Below are 19353 nucleotides of genomic sequence, written 5' to 3'. Positions count from 1 at the left end.
AAAGCGATCTCATATTCGCTTTGTAGCTAAAAAAATCGCAAACTCTGGGAAACATTGTTTCCCCCAGTTTTTTTCCTGAACCGAGTGCATCCACACAACCCACATGGCTTTTGCATAAAGGTTTCTATAAATGTGGACATTTAACCTGCAAAGCTTGTGAATATGCAGATTATAATAAGCGGAATTTTTTTCTTCAGTTACGAAAAAAAGTTTTTTGATCGGCAGCTATATTAATTGCAATACTACTGGTGTAATCTATTTGGTTGCATGTGTTCGGTGCAACTTACAATATGTGGGTTGCACCACTGGTCCATTACAAAAGCATATTAGGAGACATATATCAGACACCAATAGTCCGACTGCACTAAATATCTCTGCGGTTTCCAAACATTTTAAGTATATACATAATGGAGATACTAGGTGTCTTAAATTCAAAGGTATAGAGAGGGTGTTCAGACCCATGAGAGGAGGAGATCACAAAAGAAAGATCCTCAATAGGGAATCTTATTGGATCTTTAAACTAAACACTAGGGTCCCATTGGGTATGAATTCTAGACAAGATCTGATATTGCAATATTAATATGCTTTTTCGCTGTCTTGTTTTTATTGTATTTTCCTGGTTGCTATATGTATGTTTATTTCATTTTATTTTTCTGTATATTTTTCTTTCTCTACCAGGAAGGGTTAATTTCTTGATGTGTGATTTGAAATTGACCTTCCACCTGATGCACTCTATGGTATATAACTCAGACTACTTCGTGTATGTGTATATCATGATTAAGGCTTAATTGCTGAAACGCGTTGGTCATATCTCTGCTTATTGTGTTACCCACAATGTTTTTTCATGTTATTAAGATGCAAATAAAAAACTTTTTTTAATACATTAGTGGATTGTTTCATTGCTGGAGCACATTCTTCTTCTTTTCTGCTGATTGCTGACGCCCTGGACTGGGGCGGCTCCATGCAGAGGACTTCCACTACTACAGACCAGTATGCTGTGGTGAGCTGACTTTCCTTATCCCCTACCCTATCTTTTGATAGATCTTCTAAGGTTCTAAATAAATGGAATGAGATTGTGTTTCACTACTAGACCTTTTACTTATGATTTCCATGGTGTTTTTTTCTTTCTTTTCTATATTTTTCTTTTTGTTTTATATGTGCACTAATAGTGATTATTTTAGGACATTTTGAAATGTCATGTGAAACCATGTTATTTTATGATTGGTCAGTGCATACGCATGACGCAAGCCGTTGTGTCAGGACATTGTGGGTGTTTCATGCGCCCTGATTATCTAGCCGCAATGTGCACACATAAAGTTAGGAAAAAAATGACTGCTTACAAAAACTCGTGTTTCTGATCACGAATCCGAATGTGCCATATTCGTGCCGAATTTATGTTTGGCAATAGCTTTCTGAACAAATTCGCTCGTCACTAGTCACTATCCGAATTTGAGCAAAAGAAGGCTTGGAAGGATTTGCTGGACCCAACAAATGTTAACAATATGCTATTCATATCAGGCATAGGAGGGTCACAAAAAGGGTTCCCCACAATGCTTTGCAGCTATCACATCATATGTAACCGTACAGTCAATCAGGAGGTACTTTTATAGACTGTATTAAAGCAGAAGCAAAAATTGCAGCAGACAACTTGTGTTGAATTTGGAGAGAGATAGAATGTGACAGCTTATGATTTAGCCATAGAGATAGGTAGAGAATGTCATAAAACACCAAAGAAACTGTACAGATAGTGTGTAACAGCACAACAGTCAAGTAGAATAGTGTAAGAAGAACAGAGATTAATGTAAATTTTAGAGATAGAAAGAGAGATGGGAGGGTCTATGAAACAGTGCCAGCTGTGTAACAAAGAGGTTGTTTGGTGCCTGGTTATCCATAGCCATGTATGTTGAAGTCGCTTTGATATTACTATGTCTGTATCTGTTTTTAAGAGCTTACAATGGGTTGGATACAGTCCTAGGAGATCTCACAGGGTCATGTCTTTTCTGGCCAATTGGAGACTTTGGAGAAATTTCCAATTTAGGTGAAATGATTTGTTGCAAATCAAAGTTAACATATAAGGTATCCCCAACTGCACCAGATCCATGCCTGCTCTTTTCAAAAGTCACAGCACGATTATTGGGATTTTAGCAATATTCCAACAATAAACAGCAATACTGAGAGTTACAGAGATATCTGTCCAACATTCTGGCTCACATGAGTTTGCTCATGCTTTATCACGATTCACTAGAATTTTAGCGGTATTGCCCTTGGTAGTTAGAATGATATGTCATAGCCTAGTGATAAGCAATAATTACTCCTGTAAGAGAAAAATGCCATCAACTCGCTGACAGAAACCAATGTTCGTCACTTGTAGCGTGCATCTCTAGTCACAAGATTGTAAATTATATAATTTTCCAAATACTCACCAATATGTTTTTCATAAAAGCTTCTGACACTTGTGCTGTCTAAACTGTGTTGCTATTATAATGCCTAACAAACTGACCTTTTTTCCACTATACCAAGCAAAGGTCATTAAAGACACTTACTGCCTCCGTAATAAACTGTTACTCAATAACTATGTGAGTAGCCTTATCCAAACAGAAGAAAGAAAGCACATATGGATGTCATGTTATTGTAGGTTACTTATAATGAGTGTATTTTAAGATATCTACTATGCATTTCTAATATATTAAAGTTGCAACTGCTTATACAACTGATGTTGTTTCTCAAAATCTATTGACATCTTTGAAACTTTTTATTACATTGCATGTAATGCATGTAATTTTTCTTAATGAAAAATGTTTAACTGCTTAATCAAATTGTTTATTACAAACACATTGCAAGCTGCTTGATGCTGTTCGATGCCTGCCCTACTAATCTTGCTACTTTTCTGTCTTCTCCTGAATGACAATGTATGCTTAATTCTGATTTGATATGGAAACAATTGAGCTAAATTTCACATTCAAGAGAAGAGTGAAAGGCTTGGAGACCATTGGAGGGTGGCTGGAGACACTGAATGGCCATAAGCAGCTTAAAATGTATTGTTTAAGCAATGTAAAAAAAATATGCCTAACCTTTGACATGTGCTTCACCTGTATCTTCCGAACATGCTGGGCAAATTAAACTTCTTCAATTTGATAAGTAAACTCTAACTACTGCCTAAACGTTTACGAGTGAGATCAGATGATATCTGAATGCACACCACCAAACCATGTCCACAAGCAGAGGCTAATAATGACCCATGTTATTATTATTATGCATTTATATAGCGCCATTTATTCCATGGCGCTTTACAAGTGAAAAGGGGAAATATAGACAAGTATAATAAACATGTGTAAAACAAGGGACACACAAGTACATAAGGAGAGGGGACCCTGCCCGCGAGGGCTCACAGTCTACAGGGATGGGTGAGGATACAGTAGGAGAGGGTAGAGCAGGTCGTGCGGTGGTTCAGTAGACCGAGGATCATTGCAGGCTGTAGGCTTGTCGAACAGGTGGGTCTTCAAGTTCTTCTTGAAGGTTTCCATTGATGGTGAGAGTCTGATGTGTTGCGGCAGAGAGTTCCAGAGTATGGGGGAAGCACGGGAGAAGTCTTGCATGCGGTTGTGGGAAGAAGAGATAAGGGGGGACATGTGGGTGTTATTTAGCTGCGTGTATACCTACCGCCTACCATGGAAACCTTTAAAAGGAACCTGAAAACCTCCCTCTTCCGTCAAGCCTTCAACCTGCAGCAACCATCATTCCATCATACCGTTACACAGCAGCACTACCCTCACCTTCTATATCTTTACCCATCCCTTATGGACTGTGAGCCCTCATGGGCAATGTCCTCTCTCATCCAGTACCAGTACTTGTATTGTTGAAGATTACTGTACTTGTTCTTATTATGGATACGCCATTTCACATGTAAAGTGCCATGGAATAAATGGCGCTATAATAATAAATACGGTAATAATAATGTCTACGGCCGCACTGTCTGGTCTCACCATTAAGGGTGTTCTTTCTTTTTCCCATTACTGTATAAGTTGTAATACATATTTTGTTAGCTGACAACATAAGCATAGGAGCAGATAAGAGTCATTTTTTCTTTCTCTCTTATCTAAATTTCTACCTTACAGTATGCTCATAAAGGAGAAAGAATCTATGTGGGTGAATATCGCAATTTTATGATATTAGATATTAGATTTATCAAGAAGGGCATCCAGGCCCTCTTGCTTTTAGGTGAAACAACCATGACAACATCATGTGGCAGAGAGTTGAGTAGTCTCACTGCTGGAAGAGTAAATAATCCATCATCTCATTGATCAAACAGTAAAAGTCACAAAAATATATTTCTCTTATTGTTCAAATGTTGCTTTCATACCTCTATAGGAAAAAAGAAAGCCTTGAGATCAACAGGCTACGTTCCTTTCAGAACTGTTGTAACTGGAATGGTGGAACCACTGTGCTGTGGTCCAAGGAGAACCTGGAGGAGCGTAACAAGGTGAACTCCTGACTCTTCACTAGAGCTCCTGATGGGTGAAGACTTGGCTCCAGATGGACACCAGGTACTACACCAGGACAGATCATGGATGCACGGCAGCTTACCCCCAAGCCGCATTGAGCTGGAATGGCCCAGAAGGAAAGTACAACTGGTACAGACAGACATGGCTGCTACACAGGAACTGCATGTGCTGGCAGAAATGGCTGGTATACAGGCAGGCACTGGCAGGTGCAGGCTATTACAGTTGATAGATCAGTGAGCACAGTATGTGAAAATAGGTACGGCTGGAATACAGGCAGGTTCTAGTAGGTGAAACAAAGAAAAACACAGTAAAACAAATGTACAAAAATACTCCGTTGTAAAAAGTAACAGTAAACAGCAAGTGCTAGTAAAAAGATGATAACAAAGAAGGCATTTTGTGTGAATGGCCGACAAGGGAGGGTGGAACCTCCCCAGTCTTGCATAATCAAGAAATCAATTAGACCCAAACACATGGGCCATGCACACAGCGAACAAGTCTGTATGACAATGTTCACACCACCAAAGACTGAAACACAGAAAAACACAGTAAAGCAAACATACAAAAATACTCTGTTGCAAAAAAGTAACAGTAAACAGCAAGTGCTAGTAAAAAGATGATAACAAAACTGGGTATTTGGTTGATACGTTTTTTGCAAAAAATGTATACTAAGCCACTCTACCAAACATCAAGGTATACCCATCAGAGCAGTCCCTAACTGACGTATTTAAAAGCCTGACCATGTAAATAGTACCTATATGAGCAGGATTCAGGCAGCTAATGTCCGATGAGGATACGCTATGGAAGACGGCAATTAGACACAAACACATGGGCCATGTGTGGCGCCCCTGCGGGTCCAGTCGCCAACGAGGTACTGCATCTCAGCCAGAGGTGTGGTATCTCATGACCGGGTAAGATGGGGCACCTCACCACACTCTTAACACTGCACGCAACACACACACTAGCTAGTCAGGGCACCTGGGTGTACCCTTCGGGAGGATGGCCTCATCCTAGATTGGCTAGGAAAGGGTCTTGGGGGGTTAGTGGGGAAGGTAGGTAAAAGGGGAGGAGCTTAGAAAGTGGATTGATGTAGAGCAGCCAATGGGAACAGCGAGTGGGCGGAGCTTAGATAAAGAGTGGGAGATTTGAAAGTGAGTTGAAGAGAGTTCCCTCAGGGAAGAGCAGGTAGAAGGATGCGCTTGGAGCAGCACCTGTCAGGAGGAGCTGCCGGATAGATTGGCTTGGAGGAAAACTCCCGAGAGGAAAGAGAGAAATTTCTAAAGGCCCACGCTGATTGCTATCAGGTGGGGGAAGAAATTAGGTCACAGAAGGGTCTCAGTCCCTATGTCATGGTTAGGACATGGTTAATGTCCTGTTCTGACAGGGTTAATATTGCCAGCCTCTCTTTGGATCTGGGAGGGGTATTTATGCTCTCTGTCAGTTATACTGCTATTCTGGTGTGTCTGACCCCTGGTGTGCGTGTACTCTGCATTGTTTGTTTGCTTCCCGTGTATGACCCGGCTTGTTCCTTCACTCTGTACTCCGTCTCTCGTTTTTGGTACCATTGTCTTTTCTGGTTCTGACCTCCTGGCTTGGCTATCGTTACTCCGTTACAGTTTACCCCTATTGTACCGTCTAATACCTGTTCTGGTTATCTGATCTATTGCTACGTCCTGACTATTCTTTCTGTCTAAGCCCTTTGGTACTGTCCTGCTATCTCGTGCTTTGACCCGGCTTGATCTGGTGTTTGTCTCTGTCTATGCTCCTTGGTAACATTGTCCCGTAGTTACCCTTCTAGGAGTTTCCCTGCAGCTCCTAGCTCTGTGGAGCTTAGGCCACGCCCCCAGCAGTCACGTGATTCAGGTCCTGGAGCATGCATTGTCACCACTGCTGCTCGCTCCGCAGGTATCTTTGTGCACAGTCTTTGTACTCAGGACATGCGCCCTGGCTCAGTGAGCAAGTGCAGTGCGGTGTTCCTGACACCCTAGCCTAGTGAAGTAAACAACGAACTTAACTATCAAGTAGAGATCAGCGACTTTGCCTTTTTTCGGGTCGAGTTGGGTTTCATGAAACCCGACTTTCTCAAAAGTCGGGTCGAACGAAATCTGACGATTATCGTGAAAAGGCCGACTGAAACACGAAACCCAATACAAGTCAATGGGGAAGAAAAGTTGGCAGTGAGTGGAGGACAGGAAACACACCTACAGTGCCCATTTTAATGCCAAAAACATCAATTCTTATTACTTAAGCTTGTCAACCTTAATTTACTTTATAATAATAGTTAGGCATTGAAAACTGGGGGTTATTTGGCTAAAGTCGTGGGGGAGTAGGGCTGGCTCCAGATTTTTGTTGGCCCTGGGCCAAAGAGTGTCACTGGGCTCTTTTAACACATGACACAATTCATGATCCTCTGATACGGCAGAGAAATAGCGGTATAGTACAATGAAAAATACTTCACTTCTTACATCACATGACTGATATCCATTTTAAATTCTCCAATAGCTCCAAGAACGGACAGTTTATTACTCCATACAGTATTATGGCCACCGCATAGTGCGCTATACAGAGTAATGAGGCCCATATATTTCTCCATACAGAATCATTGGTCCCATATAATGTTTGAAACAGTATATGATGAGCTCCACGTAATGCTACAATGTATATTTTGGGCCCCATGGATAAAGCTCCACTGTGTTATGGGCCCAAATAATGCTCCATATATATAATGGGCCCCATTTCTAATGCTCCAGTGCATAATGGGCCCTGTAAATGCTGCTCCAGTGTCTGATGTCCACCTTTGGAATGCTCCAGTGTATGGTGGGCCTCATATATCATTCTCCAGAGTATAGTGCTCCCCAAAAATAGCTGTCCCAACATTGAAAACAATTAAATATGTCTCCTCGCTAGGGAATCCCTGTACTAGTCTGGACTCCTCATCGTCCCCATCTTCCATCTCACTGCACTTGGACTGTTTAGGCAGAGGGTGTACAGACGTGATGTCATCGCGCTCTCTGACCAGAATGTCACTGTCAGGAAACGCGGAAGACGTCACAGCGGTGGAGCAGGGAGAGGTAAGTATTTCAACTTTTCAACTTTGCAAGTGCTGTGATCCTGAGCAAGCAGGGGGGACCCACTCGTTGGCGATGGCACTGGCACAGGGCCCATCATAGTACAGCAGTCTGTCTGACGGCGGGTGGGGTGGGCCCTCCGGTCCCACCGGCAGAGACACTTTTGCGTACTATGAGGGGCCCTGTGCCAGTGCCGTCGCCCATGAGTATGCCCCCCCACCTGCTCAAGGAACCTGCACTTTCATCTGCACCTTCCTCTTTGTCATCGTGTAAGGTGGTATACTTTAGTATGCGGGTGGGGGAATCTGAGTTTCATCAGGGTCAGATTCTGGCTGTGTAGAGTGCGAGAGGAATGTAGTGGTCTGGGTCAATGTACCAGCAGAATTATCTAGCAGTGGCTGGGCATCAGTGCACTTGTGGCGCCCCCTGGAGTACGGTCGCCACAGTGGCATTACCTTCCTCCTAGGGAGTGTGATGTCATGCTTGGAAGCAATGAAGGATCTCTCTAGCAGTTAAACCAACACACAACACAGTTCCCACTCCAGGCCAGCAGGGAGACATCTGAACCTGACTGCCGAGGAGCTGCTCTCTGTGGTCGGGAGAAGGTAAGTTAGGGCAGTCTGTGAAGGGAAGGGGAAGTGTGTGGACGTGAGAAGGGGAGCTGGAGGATGAGCAGAGTTAAGGCTCACTCCTAGCCGGTGTTCGCCAAATGCACCATGTTGTATTTTGGCGCGCTCGGCGCACATTCAAAATTGCGCAGCGCACGCCAAAATCCTACTAGCGCTTGGCCAGCGCACAGTCTGCGCACCCTATGCTAAAGATAGGGTGCGCAGATCGCATGCAGCTGTGTGCGATAGTAGGAGGTGATGACCGGATGGGGCGGGCAGGGAGCGGGTAGGGGGCGGGGCTTAGCGGCACCGTGCGCTGCATGTAAAATGCGCAAATGTAAAACCAGCCTGTTGTGAGTTCATTTTCCCCTTCACCATTGAGGTCTGATGAACTCCCTCTTCTGGTGAAGGAAGCTAGTGAGGCTGATTACAAAGCACCTGAGCAGAATGATGGTGACTGGGTGACTGGAATTGCTGACTGGATATAAGGCAGCCAACGCCCTTCTGCCTTGCGGGAGATTTCTCTGAGGGATTCTAGGAGACCAGTCTGATTCCTACTCCTCAAAAGCTAAGTTTTCTGCTCTGCTTTTTGCATTTGTGTTTTGGTTTTATTTTGCCTTGTTTTTCTGGATTTCTGCCTTCCCCTGCAGGGTGAGCTGAATTCCTTTTTGCTCTGTCTTCAGATAATACCTGAGTACTGATATAGTATTTTTGAAGCCTAGCGTCTTCAGGGCTTTTTTCCCTATCAGTCTGTTGGCTCTTGTTTTGAGAGGGTTTTGGCGGATTGCAGACAGCAGCTTTTCTATCCTGTCCTATTTAGTTAGCTTGGGCCCCATCATTTGCTCAGCCTATCTTTCTATCTGTGTGAGTGTTTTTTCATCTTGCTTCACCGTCATTATATGTTGGGGGCTGCCTATTGCTTTGGGGTCTGCTCTGGGGCAGTTTAGATTTCCCTTTCTGTCTTTAGGCTATGTAGTTCTCCGGCTGTGATCGAGGGGTCTAGGGCACCGTAGGAACCCCCCACGGCTACTGCTAGTTGTTGTGGATAGGTTCAGGGGTCTGCAATCCGATAGCTGCCAACTTCTCTGGTTTTCTGGACTTAGCTAGCATTTCAGTTTTTGCCCCCTACGGTGACTCATTCATAACAGAATCACCCGCCATACCGCAGATCCTAGGGTACTCAATAGCAGGAAAGAATTGTAAAAAAAAAAAAAAAAAAAGAGTGTGTATATAGGCCGCAGGGGGAATTTTTTTTTCCTCTCAATGGAGATAAAGCAATTGTCTGATCGTGTGGAGCAGCTCGCTGCGGAAGTGCGGGGAATTTCCGCCTACCTTGCTCATTCACATGCTGCTGAACCAAAGATCCCTACTCCTGATGTGTTTTTTGGGGATCGGTCTAAATTTTTGAATTTCAAAAATAATTGTAAATTATTTTTTGCCTTGAAGCCTAACTCGTCAGGGAGCTCCGCGCAGCAGGTTAAAATTGTCATCTCTTTGCTGCATGGCGATCCCCAGGATTGGGCGTGTTCTTTGAAACCAGATGATCCTATTCTGACTAATGTGAACGCATTTTTTCAAGCCTTGGGGTTGTTGTATGACGAACCTAATGCTATTGATCAGGCTGAAAAGACCCTGTTGGCATTGAGCCAGGGTCGAGATTCTGCAGAATTGTACTGTCAAAAATTCCAAAACTGGGCAGTACTTAATACCTGTAATGATAATGCCTTGGCAGCTCTCTTTCGGAAGGGTTTGTCAGAAGCCGTAAAAGATACTATGGTGGGATTTCCTGTTCCCTCTGGTCTTGACGATTCTATGTCATTAGCCATTCAGGTTGATCGGCGTTTATGTGAACGCAGGACTGCACGACAGGTGTTGCCACCTGTTGAACAAGTGTCTGAACCTATGCAATGTGATAGAGTTTTGTCCAGGGAGCAACATCAGAAGTTCAGAAGGCGTAATAAGCTGTGTTTTTTTTTGTGGAGATGCCTCGTATATTATTTCTGTCTGTCCTAAATGAGAGAAACGTTTTGCACACACGTTTTCTGTGGGTGGTGTTCAACCTAAGTTTCTTCTGGCAATTACTCTGATCTGTTCCCTGTCCAAATTTTCCACCAAGGCTTTTGTGGATTCGGGAGCAGCCCTGAACCTAATGGACTTGGATTTTGCTAAACGTTGTGGATTTCCGATGACACTTCTGCGGACGCCTATCCCTTTGAGGGGGATTGATGCTACTCCTTTGGTGAAAAATAAACCTCAGTTTTGGACCCAGGTGGTAATGCGGGTCGCCCCAGACCATCAAGAAAATTGCAGATTTTTGGTGTTGCATAATTTGCATGACACCATTGTTCTGGTGTTTCCCTGGTTGCAAATTCATAATCCAGTTTTGGATTGGAAATCTGTGTCTGTGGTGAGTTGGGGTTGTCGGTGTGCCCTTAGTGAGGCTCCGATTTTGTCCACCTCTCCTCAGTCGCATGATGTTCCTGACTATTTGGCGGACTTTTATGATGTATTTAGTGAGAATGAGTCTGCGTCGTTGCCTCCTCATAGGAGTTATGACTGTGCAATTGAACTGAGCCCGGGGTGTAAATTTCCCAAGGGTCAGCTCTTCAATTTATCTGTACCCGAGCACGAGGCTATGCGATCCTATATTAAGGAAGCGTTGGAGAAGGGTCATATTAGACCATCCTCTTCACCCTTAGGTGCCGGTTTTTTTTTCGTGGCCAAAAAGGATGGTTCATTAAGGCCTTGTATTGATTATCGTGCCCTCAACAAAATGACTATTAAATACCAGTATCCGTTACCCCTGATTTCGGATCTATTCTCCAGAGTTAAAGGTGCTTGCTGGTTTACCAAGCTTGACCTCAGGGGGGCGTATAATCTTATCCGCATTAAGCATGGGGATGAATGAAAGATGGCGTTTAATACTCCGGAGGGACATTTTGAGTACCTGGTGATGCCTTTTGGGCTCACTAATGCCCCTTCTGTCTTCCAGTGCTTCATGAACGACATTTTCCGAGACTTTGTGGATACATTTTTGATTATCTATCTGGATGATATTTTGATCTTCTCCAAGAATTGGGATTCTCATGTGGAACATGTTCGGAATTTGTTCCGGATCTTGAGGGAGAATTCCCTGTATGTCAAAGGATCGAAATGCCTTTTTGGGGTACAGAGGATTTCATTTTTGGGATTTATTTGTCTCCGTCAACTATTGAAATGGACCCGGCCAAGGTACAGGCCATTTATGATTGTGTTCAGCCCACTTCTTTGAAGGCCCTCCAGAAGTTTTTGGGTTTTGCTAATTTTTATCGGAAATTTATAACAAAATTTTCTAGTATTGCCAAGCCATTGACTGATCTGACTAAGAAGGGTGCTGATGTGTTGAATTGGTCTCCGGAGGCTGTTTCTTCCTTTCAGGAGCTGATGCAAAGATTCACTTCTGCTGTTTTGCAGCAACCTGATGTCTCACTCCCTTTCCAGGTAGAGGTGGACGCTTCTGAGATTGGTGCAGGAGCTGTTTTGTCCCAAAAGGATCCTGTAACATCTAAAATGAATCCCTGTGCTTTCTTTTCCCGAAAGTTCTCTCCATCTGAACGTAACTATGATGTGGGGAATCGGGAACTGTTAGCCATGAAAAGGGCATTTGAGGAGTGGAGACATTGGTTGGAGGGAGCTAAACACCAGGTCGTGGTCCTCACTGACCACAAGAATTTGATTTACCTGGAGTCGGACAAACGCTTGAACCCTAGAGAGGCTAGGTGGGCCTTGTTTTTCACACGTTTTGATTTCGTGGTCTCTTTTCTTCCTGGCACTAAGAATGTCAAGGCAGACTCCCTCTCTAGGAGCTTCTTTGCGGATTCTCCTGTGGTGACCAAGCCTGCTACCATCTTAGGCGAAGGGGTAGTTCTTTCTGCCATCTCGCCCGATTTGAGATGTGCTCTGGAAGAGATCCAGGAGGACAAACCTGAGCGTTGTCCCAGTGGAAAGTTGTATGTTCCTGACCAGTGGAAGAAGAGAGTGATGTCTGAAGTTCATTGCTCTGCATTGGCTGGTCATCCAGGTATTTTTGGTACTAGAGATCTGGTGAGTCGGTCTTTTTGGTGGCCCGCCTTGTCTCGTGATGTCAGGAATTTTGTGCAGTCCTGTGGGACTTGCTCCCGGTCTAAACCTTGTTCTCGCTCTAGTGGGTTGTTGATGCCTTTGCCGGTCCCCAGGAGGCCATGGACCCATATTTCAATGGATTTCATCTCTGATATGCCTGTCTCTCAGAGAATGACTGTTATTTGGGTGATTTGTGATAGGTTCTCTAAGATGGTTCATCTTGTACCACTACCTAAGTGGTCATCTTCCACTGAGTTGGTGCCCCTGTTTTTGCAACAGGTGGTTCGCTTGCACGGGATTCCTGAGAGCATTGTATCTGACAGAGGAGTTCAGTTTGTGTCTAGATTTTGGAGGACTTTCTGTTCCAAGCTGGGAATTCAGTTGTCCTTCTCCTCTGCTTTTCACCCTCAGACCAATGGGCAGACGGAGAGAACAAACCAGACCTTGGAGTCGTATTTGAGATGTTTTATTTCCGCTGATCAGGATGATTGGGTTTCATTTTTGCCCTTGGCTGAATTTGCTTTAAATAATAGAGCTAGTTCTGCCACTTTGATGTCACCTTTTTTTTGTAACTTTGGGTTTCATCCTCGATTTTCTTCAGGGCAGGTGGAGCCTTCTGCCTGCCCAGGTGTTGACACTGTGGTGGAGAGAATGCACCAGATCTGGGACCAAGTGGTGGATAAGTTCTCTCTCTCCCAGGAAAAGGCCCAGCGGTTTTCCAAACGACATAGGACCATTGGTCCCCAGTTTAAGGTTGGTGATATGGTTTGGTTATCATCAAAATATATCGCTATGAAGGTGGCTTCTCCTAAGTTTAAGCCTAGATTTATTGGACATTACAAGATTTTGGAGATTATTAATCCGGTCTCTTTTCGTTTGGCTCTTCCTGTCACATTTAAATTTCATAATGTGTTTCATAAGTCTTTGCTGAAGAGGTTTGTTGAACCAGTTGTTCCTGGGGTGGCACCTCCGGACCCTGTATTAGTTGAAGGTAACATGGAATATGAGGTAGAGAAGATATTGGATTCCCATCTGGCTAGACAGAGACTCCAGTATTTGGTTAAGTGGAAGGGTTATGGTCAGGAGGATAATTCCTGGGTCTCTGCCTCTGATATTCATGCCAAAAGATTGGTGCGTGCCTTTCATCGGGCTCACCCTGATCGCCCTAGTGGCGTGGATGAGGTTTCAGTGACCCCTCCTCAAGGGGGAGGTACTGTTGTGAGTTCATTTTCCCCTTCACCATTGAGGTCTGATGAACTCCCTCTTCTGGTGAAGGAAGCTAGTGAGGCTGATTACAAAGCACCTGAGCAGAATGATGGTGACTGGGTGACTGGAATTGCTGACTGGATATAAGGCAGCCGACGCCCTTCTGCCTTGCGGGTGAATTCTCTGAGGGATTCTAGGAGACCAGTCTGATTCCTGCTCCTCAAAAGCTAAGCTTTCTGCTCTGCTTTTTGCATTTGTGTTTTGGTTTTGTTTTGCCTTGTTTTTCTGGATTTCTGCCTTCCCCTGCAGGGTGAGCTGAATTCCTTTTTGCTCTGTCTTCAGAAAATACCTGAGTACTGATATAGTCTTTTTGAAGCCTAGTGTCTTCAGGGCTTTTTTCCCTATCAGTTTGTTGGCTCTTGTTTTGAGAGGGTTTTGGCGGATTGCAGACAGCAGCTTTTCTATCCTGTCCTATTTAGTTAGCTTGGGCCCCATCATTTGCTCAGCCTATCTTTCTATCTGTGTGAGTGTTTTTTCATCTTGCTTCACCGTCATTATATGTTGGGGGCTGCCTATTGCTTTGGGGTCTGCTCTGGGGCAGTTTAGATTTCCCTTTCTGTCTTTAGGCTATGTAGTTCTCCGGCTGTGATCGAGGGGTCTAGGGCACCGTAGGAACCCCCCACGGCTATTGCTAGTTGTTGTTGTTAGGTTCAGGGGTCTGCAATCCGATAGCTGCCAACTTCTCTGGTTTTCTGGACTTAGCTAGTATTTCAGTTTTTGCCCCCCCTACGGTGACTCATTCATAACACCAGCCTAAGGCTCGGAGGCCCCAGCAGCAATGTGTGTGAGCCAGAAGGAAAAGGCTATGGCTGCCTGACATACGAGAAAGTTCCAGAAGAGAGTCAACAGGGGGAGCGTCAGTGAACTCAGTACTGCGAGTACCTCAGATAAGCGCTAGAACAGAGGCCACACTACCTATCTGCAGAGAGAGAATTCCTAATTTGCTTACAGGCTGACCAACTCCTTCTCCATCTGTACTCTGGGTCCTGGACGGCACTTACCAAGTACAGGTAAAGGAACTGCACGACTGTGTCTGTCATCTTTCTCCTGCGCCTGGCGCACGGCTCTGCTACATCCTGCACTGCACACCATCTACCAACTATTTAATCTGCCCTGCGACTACGGCCCTACCTGTGCAGGGCTTCTACATCTTAGCTGCACCACAACATCTGTCTCAGAGAAGCGACACTGCAGCGCGGGTCAATCTGATCAGAAACCACAGGTGGCGTCACGTATGATTCACCTATAAACATTATTCACCCCTTTGCATGAACGCCCAGGGCCACGGAACGGGTCATCACCACCAACGTGACACATCCCTCTGAGACACCGGCCCGGTACCGATTAACCCCACTGCCCTGGCTAGCCACCCACACTTCATGTCAGATTCATCTTGGACTGGGGAATTCACGATTTGACTTGCTAACCCAGGCATGGTATGTGAAAAGAGATCCATGGAGTAATCGGTAGCGTGGCCTTCCACATCCTTCACTTTTAGTAGGGGTGAAAGACTCAAGGAAAGGTGTTGTTCCTGACCAGGAGCCTCCACTGACGACTCAGTGTTTTTATTTTTTGAAACTTCAGAAGAGGAGGCGAGAGAGCTGGAGGCTGTGCAGGCAATGTAAGCCAAAACTTGCTCCTGAAGCTCCGGCTTTAAAAGAGGTTTACCTACTCCCAGAAAAGAGAGCCTTTGAGGCCTTGTGGAGCCGGACGATGACGCAGGCTCAACACCTCCTGCCTTAGGTGCTATTGTGCTTTTGCCGCTACCAACAGATGCAACACCACCACCACCACCACCACCATCGGGACCAGCTGGCAACCACCGCCCACTTCCATGGCGTTTTCGACCATACTTCCTCATTTTTGTGAAAATGTGCGCAAACTACCACCAGCTATATGGTACTGTAAAACAAGGTAGAAGGTGTATCTACTATTGGTGAGAATTTGAATCTCACTATAGATTTGAGGATGCTGAACAATTGTCTCAGGCACAGGAGAGATTACACCTCAATGTAACAGGCTGAAATTGTATGGTGTATGAAAAGGTGGAGGGTGTCTATAGGATTGGTGAGAATTTGAATCTCACTAGAGATTTGAGGACACAGAACTATTGTCTCAGGAACAGGAGAGATTACACCTCAATGTAACAGACTGAAATTGGAAGGTGTATGACAAGGTGGAGGGTGTCTATAGGATTGGTGAGAATTTGAATCTCACTATAGATTTGAGGACGCTGAACTATTGTCTCATGCCCAGTAGAGATTACACCTCAATGTAATAGGTTGAAATTGGATGGTGTATGACAAGGTGGAGGGTGTCTATAGGATTGGTGAGAATTTGGATCTCACTAGAGATTTGAGGACGCTGACAATGATGCTCTCAGTCCAAGTATGGACGCAGGCAGCCTAATAAGCAGGACTGCTACACAGTGCACACACAAAAGGGTGGAAAAATGAACCCTTGATAACTGTTCATAAAAGAGGAAGAAAAGTATTTTTGCTTTTAAAAAAGCAGTTTGCACAGCAAACAGCAATAGCAATGCAGCTATCAGGGAGCCTTACAAGGCAGCCTAATAACCAACAAATCTGATGCAGAAAAATAGAGCCTCCCCTGTCACTCCACACAAAGTGTTGTGTTGTTAGTGGAAATCGCTAACAGCAGAAGCAGTTTTTTGGCTCTTCTTCCCTGCCTAACGCTCTCCCTACAGAATCATCATCAGCAGCAGCTCTCCCTATGCTAAGATCGGCATAAGTAAGATGGCGGTCGGCAATCACGCCCTTTTATAGACCCTGTGACGCCACACAAAGCCAGCCAATCACTTGCATGCCGTTCTCAAAGATGGTGGTGACCGATGCCTATGTCATCGCGTTGCCCACAGTGTGCGTCCTCCATCATTGGCTGAAAAAGGGCGCTGGAAGCATCTTTTGAAACGCGACTTTGGCACTCTGGTCACCGACCTCGTGGCCGACCTCACGCTATGGTCGGGTTTCGTTTCATGAAACCCGACTTCAGCGAAAGTCACCGACTTTTGAATGTGACCGACCCATTTCGCTCAACTCTACTAGCAAGCTGACAGCTGTGGTTGCTGTATGAGCCACAGCGAATCCCACAGTTATCTTCCTAGAAAGGCAGCCATATTGGATCAGGAAGCCGCCTGAGTGACGAATTCTGACAGGATCCGCGGCAGCCGGCCCGGGACACTGACTGTGAAGGTGCTAGAAAGGGAGGAAGGAGATTGGTCACTAGCACAGTGAGACGTCCTAGGAAGGAACATATTGAAAGAGAGTGTTGGAGAGGTAAACTCATCTACCCGGGAGTTTACTGGACCCCTCACCTGGAGGACTCAGCACCGAAGCGGGCGTCTGTGCGCACCAGACAGTGAGAAAAGCCCTTTTGAACTGCATTCAACTGAATCCTTGTCTCCTTTCTACAACCAACACTCAGCACTGCTTCATCCTCCCATCTGCCTGTCACCATCACCCCCTGAAAAAACACTCTACAGCCCTGGGACTATTGCTCTACCTGTGGAGAGCCATTGTCACCTCAGCTGCGTCACACCAACGGTCCCAGAGGAACAACACCGCAGCGCTGGTCGCTTCTGACCAGAATACCACAGGTGTCGTCACGTATTTATTCACCTATAAACTATATTCCCATCTCCTTAAACACCACACAAACAATTGCCTTTGACTGCCCGGGGCCACGGACCGGGTCCCAGCCGCCGTGACACCGTCCCCCATTAGAAGTCGACGGGCCCGGTACCGAGTACCCAGCAGCCCTTCGGGCGCATCATTTTGGCGTCACAAACAGGATTCACACCAATTCAGTGTTCACACCACCAAAAAAACTGAAACACAGACAAACACAGTAAAACATATGTACAAAAATACTCTGTTGCAAAAAAGTAACAGTAAACAGCAACTGCTAGTAAAAAGATGAAAACAATACAGGGTATATGGTTGATATGCTTTTTGTAAAACATGTATACTAAGCCGTTCGACCAAATGTCAAGGTATACCCATTACAGCAGTCCCTAACCGATGTATTTAAAAACCCAATCATGTGCATAGTACCTGTATAAGCAGGATTCAGACAGGTAATGTCCAATGTGGACACGCTATGGAAGACGTGTAAAAATAATTTATAAAAAATCACTGAATAAATAAAAAAAAATCCCTAGTAAATTCATTTTTTGGAAATAAAAAAACAATAAAAGTACACATATTTAGTATCAACGCATCCATATCGACCCGCCCTATAAAACTGTCCCACTAGTTAACCCCTTTAGTGAACCCCTTAAAAAATAAAAATAAAAAAACAAAGCAAAAACAATGATTTATCATCATACCGCCGAACAAAAAGTGCAATAACACGCGATCAAAAAGACAGATATAAATAACAATGGTAAAGCTGAAAACGTCATCTTGCAAAAATAATTATTTTTTTATATAAAATTGTTTTCATTGCATAAAAGCGCCAAAACATAAAAAAAGACATAACTGAGGTATCGCGGTAATCGTACTGACCTGAAAAATAAAAACGCTTTATCAATTTTACCACATGCGGAATGGTGTGAACGCACCCCCCAAAAGAAATTCATGAAATGCTGGTTTTTGTTCATTCTGCTTCCCAAAAATCAGAATAAAAAGCGATCAAAATATGACACGTGCACATCAAAATATGGAAAAATTATGGCTCTCAAAATGTGGTGATGCAAAAACTATTTTTACAATAAAAAGCGTCTTTTAGCGTGTGACAGCAGACAAACATAAAAACTTGCTATAAATAGTAAATAACCCCCCCCCCCCCTTTTATCACCCCCTTAGTTAGGGAAAAATAATAAAATAAAAAAAAATGTATTTATTTCCATTTTCCCATTAGGGTTAGGGCTAGGGTTAGGGTTAGGGCTAGAGCTAGGATTAGGGCTAGGGTTAGGGCTGAGATTGGGGTTAGGGGTGTGTTGGGGTTAGGGTTGGAGTTAGAATTGTGGGATTTCCACTGTTTAGGCACATCAGGTGCTCTCCAAACGCATCATGTCGTCTGATCTCAATTTCAGCCAATTTTGCGTTGAAAAAGTCAAACGGTGCTCCTTCCCTTCCAAACTCTGCCATGCACCCAAACAGTTGTTTACTCCCACATATTGGGTATTGGCCTACTCAGGACAAATTGCAAAACGACTTTTGGGGTCCAATTTCTCCTGATGCCCTTGGGAAAATAAAAAATTGGAGGCAAAAATATCATTTTTGTGGAAAAAAATATTTTTTATTTTCATGGCTCTACGTTATAAACTTACCGTTCGATACGATATTTTTGGGTATCGGATGGTATCGCCCGATACGAAAAAAATATCGGGTATCGCCGATTCCGATACCGGAAGTCCCATTCAAGTCAATGGGACTTCCGGTATCGGAATTAAAAAAAGCCCTTTATTTCCTTGTTGGCTAATTCTACATAATTGAAAGCAAATAAGAATCATGTAGAATGTATTGTGGGAGGTGGAGGAGACATTAAAGGCATAGTGGTTTATTTAAATCACATGGCATAGCATTAATTCCAATTTTTTTTTTCAAGACGTTCAGAGTTAAAAAGATATTGACTATGTTAACTTTTTTATATTTTGTCAGATATGTATGTTTCACAACTTCCATGCTCTTCACCTTCTTTTGTACTTCTCCCACACTTTCTCCTTCATGATCCGCAGCAGTAGCATTTTTTTCATCAACTTTTTCTTCACCTTATTCATCTTCTTCTTCTTCACCTTCTTCCCATTAATTTTTTTTTTCCATTCTTCATATTCTTCTTATTCAGCTA

At 44.1% G+C, this 19353-nt stretch overlaps 1 protein-coding gene across 2 annotated transcripts in view; it reads right to left on the bottom strand.

Annotated features, from left to right (window-relative positions):
• Positions 1-19353, bottom strand: part of LOC141083087 (cholinesterase-like) — a 362676-nt gene that overhangs the window by 284847 nt on the left and 58476 nt on the right. The window contains exon 1 of one of the 2 annotated variants that reach the window (XM_073567262.1): positions 2424-3760. The exons of the other annotated variant lie outside the window; for it this stretch is intronic. The gene's annotated coding sequence lies outside the window, so the exon portion shown is untranslated. Of the gene's footprint in view, positions 1-2423; positions 3761-19353 lie in introns of those variants that run through there. 2 annotated transcript variants of the gene reach the window in all.

This window comes from Dendrobates tinctorius, unplaced genomic scaffold (genome assembly GCF_039654945.1).
Source record: "Dendrobates tinctorius isolate UK_male_01 unplaced genomic scaffold, ASM3965494v1 ptg000019l, whole genome shotgun sequence".
Taxonomy (NCBI): domain Eukaryota; kingdom Metazoa; phylum Chordata; class Amphibia; order Anura; family Dendrobatidae; genus Dendrobates; species Dendrobates tinctorius.
The sequence above is the reverse complement of the archived record's forward strand: the minus strand, read 5'-3'. Positions and strand labels throughout refer to the sequence as shown.